Source organism: Heptranchias perlo, chromosome 16 (assembly GCF_035084215.1).
Source record: "Heptranchias perlo isolate sHepPer1 chromosome 16, sHepPer1.hap1, whole genome shotgun sequence".
In the NCBI taxonomy this organism is placed as follows: Eukaryota; Metazoa; Chordata; class Chondrichthyes; order Hexanchiformes; family Hexanchidae; genus Heptranchias; species Heptranchias perlo.
The window spans coordinates 37,279,169-37,285,168 of record NC_090340.1 but is presented as its reverse complement, the minus strand read 5'-3'; positions in this window follow the sequence as shown (position 1 = coordinate 37,285,168).

Sequence of the window (6,000 nt, the reverse complement as noted above, 5' to 3'; positions counted from 1 at the left end):
CACTCCCCTCCTCAGAAAACTAGAAATGAGATTGTGAAAGTTGGCTGTGAGTGAGTTCGAGGGCAAATTTAAAGAGTTTGCACAGTATTCCCAACCAGCTTGGGTTTCACTGTAATTTATGACATCATCCAAAGTGTTACAGTTTTTCGATACTAATGTTATTCTCTGTATAAATCTTGGATTGAATGATTTTTATTATTTAACATTAGAATATATTTTCTGGCTGCTGACCCTTTTGGTGAGAAATACAAACAGCTTCAGGTTGAAGAGTGGAAATCAGATAAATGCAATTTTAAGAAAAGATAAACTAAAAACCTATTTGTGGTTCTGATACAAACCTCATGTAAAACAGATGCAAAAATGACCCCAGTGTGACCCAATCTCAGACAGCAATGCACACTCACATGTGATTATCAATTACTTAAATGTCGACCTAGCCATTTCTGTAAGTTTTTAGAATATTATATCTTATATCTGACCAAAAGAGAAATAAACTACATGCAAAGGCATGGACTAAAAATCTGAAAGAAAAATGATCAAAATACACTGAATGTAGCGATCAGAAGAGTATAACATCAGAGTGGTGGAGTCCGAACCAGGACATCTGAATCCCAACCTCTATTAACATTTGTATTGAGGACCTCTGAGTTTGTTAGTCTCATCTGGATCATCTGCAGGAGGGAAAGAAAATTATTTAGAGGGGCATTCACACATTTCAAAGGGTTGTTTATGGGTTAATCAAGTAGACACATGTTTGTTTGGAGAAATCTGGGTCGGGCCATCCCACATTCTGTTTGTGGAGAGTAGTGGTTCATTCTGAAGGGAAAGGTTGATGCACATATTTTGCATAACCTCTGGCACATAATCTTCTGTAGCAGAAAAGAGGATGACACTCTTGATTTGTACAAATTTGGTGCTATCAGTGCCGTTCTTTGTAATTGTAAGAATACATAAGTAAAGCATATCCGATCCAAAAGCAGAATTCTTATTGCCAAAGTCACTAAGAATTCCTTATCCAAGTATGAAATGTTTCCTAATTATTCACGTGTTCATGATCAGCTCAGCAAATAACTGTCATTCATGCATACTCATCATTTTTTGCACACTAATAACTATTTTTTAAAAATCTGATTTTGTACAATACGGGGAGAGGTGTGTTTTATTTGAGATTCGCTTAAAGCATAATTGATTAAATGAGTTGAAGCACACATTACGAATGTGATTCTTGCTTTATGCAGTGGCATAGTTCAATGCATTGTGCCACACAGTGGAAATATGTGGGTTTGCAGTCATAATCTCTATACAGTGAGTTTCCAATCTCAGAGGTGCAGGATGGAGGACAAGCATTTACACAGAGAGAAAATCAGTTTGTGAGCAATCTTGGGTGATTCTTGTATATTTTCTAGCAACCGGTTACAGACCAAGAGAAGCCTAGGAGCACATTAAATGCCTGCTTCTCAACTGAGAAGTGCTGAATTCTAAATAGGTCAGAATTTTTGGTGTTAATTAGACTATTTCTACAAATAGTCTATAGAAATTTTGATCCCATATTATATTTCTTCACAAACTACTGTATGCATTAGGACTCAGCTGTACTTCCCAACGTCTCAATCTGCCGTTAGGTTAAGTACAGAAAATTGTTACCAGATTTTTAGTGAACAATATTTCTCATTATTTTAATAGAACATATGTGGATCAGATATGCTTTGATAAAGCTTAAAGTAAATTATATGAGGTACAGCAAAATGACTATGCTGTTAGATTATGGAAACTAGACAAGCAGAACAGCCAAGCGATCCAAAAGTTGTTCAACAGGTGTATCATGGTACTTTCCATACTACATTATAATTAGCTTTATATATATAGTACACTAGGCAATGGTCAAGTAGTTTTTTAAAATAATATTCTATATAATCACTTACTAGATCTGCAAGTGTCTCTCTGAAAAAGTCAGTTGGAAGATTGCGATTTGACCTCAGCTGACCGAATTCGATGCTGCAATGAGGTTCAGGATGGCTTACCTAGAAAAAGCAACTTCATGTACAAACGAGAGCCAGGTGTATATGGCCTACGAAGCTAAATAAGTTTTACAATGTGGAAGCTCAGTGAAGCAAATGTAGTTTTACTGTCACACAGTTATCATTGTCCATCATGGTACACTTAATTATCTGTAACTAATCTGGGATCACCAGTGCAAATACATCTGGATCAGTACATCATTAACAACTAGCACCTTTAAGAAGAGTCAGAACACCATCAAATTGGCTCTAATCAGAATGGGTCCAGTTTAAGGGGTCAGTCTCAATGTAGCTTAACAGTCCTGTGCAAGTGTGTTTACTGACTTCACAAGCATTTAAGGAAAGAGTCAAGTGTACACTAACATAATACTAAAAACTCATATCCCCAGATGTTGCACTGAGTAAAATTACAAATATTTAGGTTACAGCAATGATTTCAACCATTAACAGTTATAGCAATATTCTTGCAAAAGGCTTAAATTAGTTGTTGAATTTTGAAGTATTTCTAGAACCTTGGTGTGCAATTTTTGAGACCAGAACTACATCAAGGAGTCATAAAACACTTTGAAAACACTAAATTAAAAATTAGGAAATTGAGTAGATAATGAGCAAGCAAAATCATGGCTGCTTTCTTCTGAACTCTGTTGCCTTCAACTGACTAATAGAATGCAGTCTGTCATGCTGTGCACCTAATTTCACCTTCCATCAATAAGGTGAAAATATTGCAAAAATGCATATTCCTTGACTTTTAGGTTCAGATTAGAAGTGTGGAGTAAAAACATTGATTAGTGGTGCCAATATGCACTTTTATACCAGCCTGAGCCTTTTATGGTTGAGTGTACCTTATCATGTTGTCACTACCTCAAACCTGCAGTAGCAGCTGGGCAACAAACCTTAGAATACAATTGTTACGGTTTACAGAAGTACAATCAAGCAGAGCATGAATGAGGCAAGGATGGTTGCCTAGGAAACGACTCAGACTAAACAATTATTACAGTACTACATTCACATATACCTAGACTGGAAATGGACAATGAATTGTGATACTGACTGGTATCTGTCGATGTTGCAGTTACCCACTGCGCCACCTAGTGGCAAAAGGAGTAACCTGCAGCATTTTTAAAAAATTCACAGCAAATTAATAATTTTAAATGGAAATATGTGTAAAAGGATGCTCAATTGATTTTAACATATCAGTAGATTTTAATATGGTAAATAAGGTTCACAGTCTTGCAGTGTGCTCCATTTGAAGAATGCAAGAATGCCATAAACTACATAAGTGGTTTAGCAACTTTGTCTCATCTCTGAGATGTGCTGTTGCCTTAGAGCACATTGGGTAGTGTGACATTTCTTATTATACAAATCCAAGGATTTCTTACTGGTTTCCATCCTGTTTTTTTCTCAGTAGTAAATATCATGGCTGACAGATATGGACAACCACCACCACCACCCCCCCCCCCCAACCCCCACCCCACCATGATCGAATCTCATGATTTGACGCTAAGTAATAATGTGCTACATGGTGGCGGACGTTGGAAGTCTGGTACCAGTCTCTGGCAAATCTTTCCTGAGGCAACTGCAAGTATGAAAGGATTGGCATCCAAACATAAATATGTGAAGGCAAAGGATAACAGTTTTATAAAACGGTTCCAAACAGTGTGAAAGATTATTAATTTCTGCCTTTAGGATGGATCCAGTATCACAGAATCATCGAAATTTACGGCACAGAAGGAGGCCATTCAGCCCATCGTGTCTGTGCCAGCCGAAAAAGAGCTATCCAGCCTAATCCCACTTTCCAGCTCTTGGTCCGTAGCCTTGCAGGTTACGGCACTTCAAGTGCATATCCAGGTACTTTTTAAATGCAATGAGGGTTTCTGCCTCTGCCACCCTTTCAGGTAGTGAGTTCCAGACCCCAACCACTCTCTGGGTGAAAAAAATTTCTCCTCAGCTCCCGTCTAATCCTTCTACCAATTACTTTAAATCTATGCCCCGTGGTTATTGACCTCCCTGCTATGGGAAATAGGTCCTTCCTATCCACTCTATCTAGGTCCCTAATAATTTTAAACACCTCAATTAAATCTCCCCTCAGCCTCCTCTATTCCAAAGAAAACAACCCCAGCTTATCTAATCTTTCCTCATAGCTAAAATTCTCCAGTCCTGGCAACATCCTTGTAAATCTCCTCTGTACCCTCTCTAGTGCAATCACATCTTTCCTGTAATGTGGAGACCAGAACTGTACGCAGTACTCTAGCTGTGGCCTAACTAGTGTTTTATACAGTTCTAGCATAAGCTCCCTGCTCTTATATTCTATGCCTCGGCTAATAAAGGAAAGTATCCCGTATGCCTTCTTAACCGCCTTATCTACCTGTCCAGCTACCTGCAGGAATCTGTGAATAAGCAATCCAGGGTCCCTTTGTTCCTCTACACCTCTCTATTTCCTCCCATTTATTGTGTATTCCCTTACCTTATTTGCCCCCCCCCCAAATGCATTACCTCATACTTCTCCGGATTGAACTCCATTTGCCACTTTTCTGCCCAACTGACCAGTCCATTGATATCTTCCTGCATTCTATAGCTTTCCTCCTCACTATCAACTACATGGCCAATTTTTGTATCATCTGCAGTACTGTTGCATTATGTATGCATCACCAAATAAATACTGAAATTTGAAATCTTCAAAAAATGAACTGGCATTTTTAAAATTCATTCTTGGGATGTGGATGTTGCTGGCAAGGCCGTCATTTATTAGCCATCCTTAGTTAACAAAGAAAATAGGAGCAGGATTAGGCCATTCAGCCCTTCGAGCCTGCTCCACCATTCAATATGATCATGGTTGATCACCTATCTCAATACCATATTCTCGCTCTCTCCCCATACCCCTTGATGCCTTTTGTGTCTAGAAATCTATCCAGCTCCTTCTTGAATATATTCAGTGACTTGGCCTCCACAGCCTTCTGTGGTAGAGAATTCCACAGGTTCACCATCTTCTGAGTGAAAAAATTTCTCCTCATCTCAGTCCTAAATGTCCTACCCTGTATCCCGAGACTGTGACCCCTTGTTCTGGACCCCCCAGCCAGGGGAAACATCCTCCCTGCATCCAGTCTGTCTAGCCCTGTCAGAATTTTATATGTTTCAATGAGATCCCCGCTCATTCTTCTAAACTCGAGTGAATACAGGCCGAGTCGACCCAATCTCTCCTCATACAACAGTCCTGCCATCCCAGAAATCAGTCTGATGAACATTCGCTGCACTCCCTCTATGGCAAGTATATCCTTTCTTAGGTAAGGAGACCAAAACTGTACACAATATTCCAGGTGTGGTCTCACTCAGGTCCTGTATAACTGCAGTAAGACATCCTTGCTCCTGTACTCAAATCCTCTTGCAATGCAGGCTAACATACCATTTGCCTTCCTAACTGCTTGCTGCACCTGCATGTTTGCTTTCAGTGACTGGTGTACAAGGACATCCAGGTCCCTTTGTACATCAACATTTCCCAATCTATCACCATTTAAATAATACTCTGCCTTTCTGTTTTTCCTTCCGTAGTGGATAACTTCATTTATCCACGTTATACTGCATCTGCCATGTATTTGCCCACTCACTCAACTTGTCTAAATCGCCTTGAAGCCTCTTTGCATCCTCCTCACAACTCACGATCCCACCTAGTTTTGTGTTGTCAGCGAACTTGGAAATATTACATTTGGTTGCCCATCCAAATCATTGATATATAGTTGCCCTTGATGGTCTTGAACCGCTGTGAGGTGAAGGTGTTCCAACAATGCTGTTACGTAGGAAGTTCTAGGTTTTTAACCCAGCGACAACGGAGGAATGGCGAGATATGTCCATGATGTGGAGATGCCGGTGATGGACTGGAGTTGACAATTGTAAACAATTTTACAACACCAAGTTATAGTCCAACAATTTTATTTGAAATTCACAAACTTTCGGAGGCTTCCTCCTTCCTCAGGTGAATGTTGTGAGG